The 9414-nt window shown below is 37.0% G+C and overlaps 1 protein-coding gene across 2 annotated transcripts in view; it reads right to left on the reverse strand.

The window, feature by feature from the left end:
- The window catches only part of sema3fb (sema domain, immunoglobulin domain (Ig), short basic domain, secreted, (semaphorin) 3Fb), a 73003-nt gene that overhangs the window by 36650 nt on the left and 26939 nt on the right, over positions 1-9414 (reverse strand). The window lies entirely within an intron of this gene.

The raw sequence follows: 9414 nt of genomic DNA on the forward strand, positions 1-9414 counted from the left end.
ACATTTGACATTTAAAGATAATAATAATAATAATAATAATAATAATAATAATAATAATAATAATAAATAAATAAATTGCAAAAAGATTAAAAAAATAAATTAAAAAGATTATGGTAAACAAAGATTGTGGTAAGTATAATAAACTATTCTTAAGTAAAACAAGAGAAAGAAAAAAAGTGGAGATGTCAATCAATATGTCTCAAGTAAACAAGATAAATTTTGATTTCATTTTGACTTTCCTGCACATCAGAAATGTTATTTGAGAGTGGAAACATTTGTTCTAATAAAAACAACAATCATTCAACACTATTTGTGAGTCCAGATTGCTAGCACTGCTATTGTCTTTATACAGCAAGAACTGACTGTCCATCTTGTGTCAGATTTCTCCAGTTTCAAATTTAGTTAAATTAAAGAACCACTGCCAAGCGCTGCGGAGCGAGTTCCTGCAGGAAATTCAGTCTGGCCCCAAGGAGAGGAGAGCAGCAAGAGAAGGAAGAGAGACATGAGAGTGGTTTGGGATTAGCGTGACACCATGTATGCAGGCGGTCCGCGGACAAAGCCAGAACCCAAATCACTGCTCTTCACAGCATATGCCGTATGACTGTGTATTGGCTCACTCGCTCGCACGCACAAGCAGAAGTGACATTCTCTAGACACATGAAGTGATAATTACAGTTTAAGAGGAGCAGGTGACACACAGAAAGCACTCACATATAAATAACAGTTTTCACCTAGTTATATACACATAATCAAAAGAATCCTTAACTGAACTATAACAAACCTTGAAGTCTGTATAAAAATAATTAAAGTGGTATTTGGGTGAGCTTGTCCTATGCAAGCGTAAAAAATACCAGCAAGTTAGCCAAAACTAACAGCTACATTAGTAAAAAATGAATCAAGAAGTCTGGCAATAATGTCACTGTTTTAATGAGACTGGCTCATTGAGTAGACAGCTGTGTTTAAGAGTCTTGCTTAGCAGCCATTAAAATTTGCGAGTTTTAACACATTCATTTTTTTTAATAATGTCTTTGCTTTGTCCAAAATAAAGCTTGACAACCGCCAAACACCTGCTATATATACTGTATGTCTACTTAAATTGTGTAACATGAATGCCAAACAGTACCAATAACCAAACCGCTTTGGTTCCTATTGACTTCCATTGTATTTTTGTTCATGGGAACCGAAACTGTTTGGTTTTCAACATTCTTCAAAATATCTTCTTTTGCATTCCACAGAAGAAAGTAAGTCAGTCATACAAGTTTGGAATGATACGAATAAGTAAATGATGGCAGAATTGTCATTTTTGGTCAAACTATCCCTTTAAGGCCTTTAAGGTTTGTTTACTGTATCGTCATGTGACCCTCAGCGATGCCCATCCATGTTGAACAGCTTGCCTTGTGTTGTCTTGTTGTCTGCATGTGGCAAAGTGGGCTGAGCAACACACACATACACACACAGATGGCAGCAGTCCAACCCACTGCATGCTGCAGTGCATTTGTGTTATTGTTCTGACAACTCACACATGCTGATTTCCCGTAAGACTCAGATAAGAGCTCACAGAGAGCAGGAAAGCTGTATGTATCCCTAATATGTTCCAGCCGGATGTTGCACCTGATTCATATCTAAAGTTCTGGAAGCCTGGCTGTATATGAGGTAAGCAGTGTCTTTATCAGCTCACAGTACAGTTTCATTAAACCTGACGCTATGACTCATGCCGTTAAAAGTCTTGCCTTAAGAGCAACATTATTTTGTGTCGTAAATTAATACACTCTTGTTTCTCAGCCTCTCTCTCTCACACACACACACAAAGTTTTTGTTGGCCTCCAGGATCAAAAGATGATTCAACAGTGAAGGAATGCTTCTATAACTACTGGAAAGCAGGTCTAGCATACTCTTGCTGTTTAGTTTGGACCTGTTTTAATCACAGATGAGCGCAACAGAAAAGCCATTATAGAACACAACAACAGTGGAATAAAACAGACCATTTTAAAGTAAGTTTTAAAGTAAGTTCTAGTTTATACATATTTGTCCCTTACATATATATTGCTTGTAATTAAAGATAAATAAATAAATATATAAATTTACAAATAATTAAATATCAGATAAGAAAATGTTATTAATTTCTTAGGATAAATCACTTTGGGTTAAAGACTCTGCTAAATTAATAAAATTTAAAGCAGGCTGGGGACAGATAATGATATGTCCTTTTTGAAACCCTTTGTTTGTTGGAGTAGCAAACAAATAAAAAACATCTAATTCAGCTAGAGTTGATGAGGTTATATGGCCAAACAGCATGCCATGCACCCCAATTTACATCTGTGTGACCTTATAAATCTGCAGCATTTAGAAGGCGTGCAATTCTTTTGCCCATATGTTTTGAGGTGTTTTCAGGTACACTCTGTTTCTTCGCTGGTTATTTCATCTGAAACAAGCAAGTCTAATAAACTACATCTGCTGATGTCTTTCGACCCACAGAATACACCCACAGCCGTTGTATGTGTCACATCAGTTCTGTATCAGGATCATTTAAAAATGTTTGCGTCTATCACGCATCACCACCTGCGACCCAAACTCCCATCATTCAATCTGCATTTTTCCATTCTCAAAGATATAATTAGCACCCTGTGATTGTGGGCATCCGTGTGTGTACAAGACTGAGCAACAAACAATAAAAAGGCACCCGTTTGTCTCACAGAAAAAAATATACAGGCTTTTCAAAAGTTTAAAAGATCAGAAACATACTCTTTCACAAGGATGTAGACGTGAATGCTTGGGCAGTGGATACAATTCCCTAATGTCCAGGGTTATTATAGTGAACTAAAACTAAAAATCAATAAATCAATAAATAATAAAGTAAATAAATAAAACATTTCAGCTAGTTTCCAAGGCAACATTTCTAATTTTAAATTAATAATAAATTAAATAATATATAAAAAAATATTATTAGAAAATTAAAAAGAAACTAATAATAATGTCAAAAACACAACTAAATTACTAAAACTTTAACTGAACTTAAAACTATTCAAAAATATTAATAAATTTGAATAGTGTCTCAATTATACTAAAATAGCACTGGTAATACCAGACAGAGTTCACTGAAACAGTCCTGAGGAACCCCACCCGTGTTCTTCAAAATGTTGCACAGTATTTGACCCGAAAGAGAAAACTATGGAAAATAGTTTATGAACCCGTCTAATACCTACTCTACCAGCCCTTGTGGCAACAGCGAGAATAAAATGCATAATACAACACAAAAACACATGAAATCGAGCTTGAATGGCTAGCCTAGAAGCATTTGTAAACAAGAATATCAAAAACATAACCATAATAATTCAAATTTAAACCTCTTCCTCTTCTTGTTTGATATTAAAGATGAAATGAATGACAGGTGAAATTAATGAACGCACCACTAGTGTTTAAACCGCACATCTGATGGAAAATCCATTTCCTACAGGAACAGCCTGAATATCAATAAACCACAGATAGTTTTCGCTCTCAGTGCACGGTATCTGTTAAGAAGCCTGAATTGTGAGCGAGAGAGACAGCTTGCTTTGAATTAGACACATCTGTGAAAACATGGCTCTCTATCACTACAGACATGTTTTATTAACAAGCGTTCTCTCAACAGCGATCGATCTGGAGCGTCTATCTCTCACACGCTTTGCCCTCATGCACCCTGACCTCAGGAGGGTGGGCGGCCTCGGCTGTCCGGGGATCAGGTGTATGCTAGAAAGAGATCACCTTTATGATTGACAATATTGCCCAAAACAGACTGAACGGATCACTGGATATATGAAATATGAACTGAGATTGATATTGTCTGAGAAGGGTGAATCAGAAAGAAACTGAACAGCTGTTTCTGGCAGGACTCTCCTGTCTTTCACAATCATAGAGAAATACTCATTCCCGCCAATGTAAATACATCAGGCCCACAGCGCCAGGGCTTAGATGCAGTGAGGCATCAGCAAAGACTGCTTGAGCTCCAGATTAATCCAGGATTAGCCCCGGGGTCAGGGTCGCTGGCCTTGACCTGAGCAGAATCAGGAAGCAGGGATTGCAAAAACAAAGTGCCATTACTGCAAGGAATCCCAATGAGGTTTACAAGCTCAAAATGAAATAGAAAAGGGTAAAGTACAGTACACTATACCGTTCAAAAGTTTGGGGGTCAGTAAGATTTTTTTTTTTTTTTTAAGAAATGAATACTTGTATTCAGCAAAGATGCATTCCATTGATCAAAAGAGGAAGTAAAGACATTTATGTTACAAAACATTTATATTTTAAATAGGCTAAATGCTGTTCTTTTGAACTTTCTATTCATCAAAGAATCCTGAAAAAAATATATGAAGTACATTAAAAATATTAAAATACCCACAAAATATTAAACCGCACAACTGTTTTCAACATTTACAATAATAAGAAATGTTTCTTGAGCAGCAAATCAGTATATTAGAATGATTTCTGAACATTTACGATAATAAAAAATGTTTCTTAAGCAGCAAATCAGTATATTAGAATGATTTCTGAACGACCATGTGACACTGAAGACTGGAGTAATGATGGGTTTTAGAATTCAGCTTTGCCATCAAATATATAAATTATTAGGGCTGTGCAAAAAATCGAATGCGATTTTCATGCGCATCTCGTCAGTAAAGCCGCTCCTTTGTTTAGTAGTAAATCTCCAGTACGTGCTTTCAGATGGAGCGGCATTTACTACACAAAATCGCGTTTAAAATCGGCAATGAATCGCCTGCGATTTTGAACGTGATTTTGTGTAGCTTGTCAGCTTGTCATTCGATTTTTTGCACAGCCCTAATAATTTATATATTTGATGGCAAAGCTAAATTCTAAAACCCATCATTACTCCAGTCTTCAGTGTCACATGGTCGTTCAGAAATCATTCTAATATACTGATTTGCCGCTTAAGAATAATTTTTTATTATCGTAAATGTTCAGAAATCATTCTAATATACTGATTTGCTGCTCAATAAACATTTCTTATTATTGTAAATGTTGAAAACAGTTGTGCTGTTTAATATTTTGTGGGTATTTTAATATTTTTTAATGTTTAAGTACATATTGTTTAAGTACATATTGGTACATAGTATCTACAGCTGTAATGTTTGTGTAACTACACATATGTAACAACCCACTGAATGGTATGTGTAAGTACAAATGTGTAACAGGACATTGGTAACAACACTTTTTGGTAATGAAAGTACAAATGTGTAACAGGACTAACAGCATTTTTTGGTAAAGAAAGTGTTACACTTTATATTAGACTTATCATGTAATTACTCATGATGTTACACAGCAGCAGCCAGTAAGTTAGGCTTTACATATAAATTGTGGTTGGTGTCCAGAATGTTACACTTTATATTAAGTGGACAGTTCCTGAGGAGTTATCATGTAAGTACACTGGTATTACAATGGTGCACCAACTCCAACTAGAGATCCAACTCCTCCCACTTTACATATCCCTAAACCTACCCATCTCCACCACCTGGATCAAATGGTTCCAATTACCCTTATACATATTGTTGTTACAAAATGTAGTTATATAATTCCTGTTACACGATTACTTAGTGAAGTGAATAAAAGTGCTGTTACCAATGTCCTGTTACACATTTTTACTTGCACAAACCATCCTGAGGGTTGTTACATGTGTGTAGTTACAGAAATATTACAGCTGTAGATACTATGTACCAATGTGCACTTACACTGTGGTTACATACTATGTACACATCTAGTTACATGAAAGTACAAATGTGTAACAGGACTAACAGCATTTTTTGGTAAAGAAAGTGTTACACTTTATATTAGACTTATCATGTAATTACTCATGATGTTACACAGCAGCAGCCAGTAAGTTAGGCTTTACATATAAATTGTGGTTGGTGTCCAGAATGTTACACTTTATATTAAGTGGACAGTTCCTGAGGAGTTATCATGTAAGTACACTGGTATTACAATGGTGCACCAACTCCAACTAGAGATCCAACTCCTCCCACTTTACATATCCCTAAACCTACCCATCTCCACCACCTGGATCAAATGGTTCCAATTACCCTTATACATATTGTTGTTACAAAATGTAGTTATATAATTCCTGTTACACGATTACTTAGTGAAGTGAATAAAAGTGCTGTTACCAATGTCCTGTTACACATTTTTACTTGCACAAACCATCCTGAGGGTTGTTACATGTGTGTAGTTACAGAAATATTACAGCTGTAGATACTATGTACCAATGTGCACTTACACTGTGGTTACATACATTTAGTTACTATGTAAGTACACAGGTATTAGGGACACTTAATATAAAGTGGGACCAAAAAAACAACTTTTTAACGGCAGTGTATATTCAAAAGGGCAAATACATACACTGTTTTTACTGAATATACATTATTTCAAATTCAGCCATTGTTTTACATCGATGCCTATTAGTTAAGTAAATAATATTCCTAATTGATGACAATTTGAGATTCAGGCTGCAAATGGACTTACTCTGAAACAAATCATAATGAACATAGTAGTTCTATTGACTTTTTTGGTCTTCTGAGACTACAGGCCACCCTTATTTCGTTTACACACTGCCAAAACCCATATACACTTTCATCGTATCAGTATGAAGATGTTTGACTTGGCCTGGACCAGAAGGTAGTTCAAATGTTCCACTTCACTGCTTGTTATTATTAAAAAACAGAGTTCTGAAGACCACGCTGAAAGGGTTGAGCCTCAATAAGCTCTCAAAACAAAAACGTGAGGAAAGGGTTTGATTTCATTCAACATACTTTTTCCATTCAGGTGTCCAATGTGACATACTAATATAGTTTCGAATGTGATGTGAGAGTCTAGGGAAGTTTTGCACTTATGAGAAGAACAGATGTCTGCACCATAGTCCCGTACTAAAACGGTCTCCCGAACTGATGCCACAGGCCTTAAAATGAAAACAATGCCCTCCTTAAATAAACACAAGATCTAAAACGGCCTCGGGAAACGGGAACGGAGGAGAAGAGCTTCGTCAGCGACACTGAAAGATTTTCAAAGCACTGAACACCTGAGACTAGCAGGTTTTCCGCGAGAGTTCCTGCCTGTATCCTGTGACATGCCGACGGCTAATTTACAGTCACAGACATCCAGGAAGGTGATCTCTGGTGTCCCTGGAGGTGATGGGAAATGTCCTACGTACACCCTGGTGAGAGAGTCAGAATGCTGGGCTATCACAGCAAAGATCAAGGGGTCACAACACGGCAGAGGTTGCTGTGGAATTGTTCCCCCATTTCCTCTGAGGCAGACGAAATGGAATACCAAAAGTGACAGAAACCATTGTGAAGGAACTCTATCCTTCGGTTTACCGCCTGCTGCGGGGTCTCTATAGTGCTGTCTCAGTGCTTGTCACTCCAGCCTATGGGACCTGAAGAGTCTGTATGACTGTTGCTTTTGTAAATGGAAAAGATTACATATAGAAGTGACTCTTTTCACACCATTCATTCTATAAGACCTATAAGAGCCAATGCATGCCAACATTGGTGTTACATTTGGCAGACGCTTTGGGTGCAATCTGGACTGCATATGTTCCATTTCCCAGGCCAGACAGGAAGGAAGCGGGATTAGGATTGAGTCAACAAGTTCATCTATTTCACCCAGTCACTCTTCCTCTCAGTTTACGCAAGCACTCATCTGAGAGGGAGGTGATTAGCTGCAGACAAACAGCATTGTGGTTTGGTGCGCCACACGTTCACCCGGCACCCCACACGCACTCTCCCATGGGAATAAAATGCCAGATGGTTAACCCTTTCAGGACAGCTTCTGTCACCATATCAGGGACCTCAATGGATGGACAGGTGTCACAGAGCACACGAAGCACACGGGGTCCCTGCTGATGAGCCTGGTAAAATGACAAGCTCAAGTAGTCTAAAGCGGGATTTATACTTTCGCCTGGCTCCGCTCCGCGAGCCTCCGCTGACTGCGCGCGCACCTTCCCAAACGGACGAGGCTTTTATACTTGTCGCATTCGCCGTTGTACTATTCTTTGAAATGACAGGAGTAATTGTCCTGTAAAACCATCGGCATCACTGGTGAGAAGAAGTAATTTGCCAAGACTTCTCGCGTGATGAATGAGTTAATGAATTAATAATTTCTTTATGTACAAACTGATTAAAACAATCTTAAACTATTGGCTTTATTTCGCATCAAACACAAGACAACTTTAAGCAAATAGTGTATAAACAGTATCTAAATCAATTCTAATTCTATTTTTATACAATAAAAATAAAACGTACTTCAAATAAAAAGCCTTGGACAAACTATGCAAAAAAAAACAAACACTATGCACCGTTTTCCCTCAAAGCATCAAAAAGTACCTGTTGGAGTTTGAAGTTCACATCAAACTGCTTCTGTTTCACACAAATGCCGGCACAGACGTGCATGTTCGGCTAGAATTGCCCTGAACTCGTGCATCTTCGTATGCGGAGCTGCGCGAAAAGTTACAAAAAATGGCGTGCACACCGCCATGCGAAATGAGTTCGCGCGCACTCAAAGCGAACTTCCACCAACACCGCGATGACGTCATATTAGAGTATAAACTCGTATATAAAAGAGTCATATTTTTATTACTCTTTTAAAGTCACGCTTTTTCACCTATTTCACCTAAAAATTAACACTTTACAATTCTTTATTCACCCTAATATCATCAATGTTTTTCTTCATAACATAAAAATAATTTACATGTTATTAATCATAAAAATAAGATACAATGCTTCTTTCCATACAATAAAAAGTGAATGGATGTTGGAAATAAAAAATTAAAAAAAAAAGGCAGAACTTCTTGCTCTACACTCAAGCGTTTCTATAAAAAAAAAAAAATAAAAAATACAAAATGAGTCTTTATAAAATTAAATGAATGAAATAATGAAAGACAATGCTTCATTTATACATTTGGGAACTCAACATACTGTAGAAGTGTTGTTGCATGTCACCAAGTAACATATGAACAAAGTTAGGGCTGCTTGGGAAAGATCCTTTTATCCTGAATGCATTGCATTTGCATATTTTTGCACATATTCCTTTTTAATACCTTCAAAATTAGTACCTTTAGTTTCACATACCTTTAGCAGTCTTTCTTATTAATTCTAATGCATTTAGGGCTGATTTACTTATACATGATCTAATGTTGATCAATTCTGACACCAGGAAACATGCAAGGATTCTGTCCACATTGGAAAGAGACTGGAGAGACTGAAAGATAGGAAGCAGGGCCAGATAAAGCAGATAGTAAGAAGAGGAGACCGAGATCTAGGGTTAAAGGGTTTCAGACGATTTAGTGACTCCCTGTTTGCCGTTAATTGGCAGAGAGAGAGAAATTACCAACAACATGACAGTGACAGTAGCAAAAAAAAAAAAAAAAAAGGGTTC

This window comes from Sinocyclocheilus anshuiensis, unplaced genomic scaffold, assembly GCF_001515605.1.
Source record: "Sinocyclocheilus anshuiensis isolate Anshui unplaced genomic scaffold, SAMN03320099.WGS_v1.1 scaffold465, whole genome shotgun sequence".
In the NCBI taxonomy this organism is placed as follows: domain Eukaryota; kingdom Metazoa; phylum Chordata; class Actinopteri; order Cypriniformes; family Cyprinidae; genus Sinocyclocheilus; species Sinocyclocheilus anshuiensis.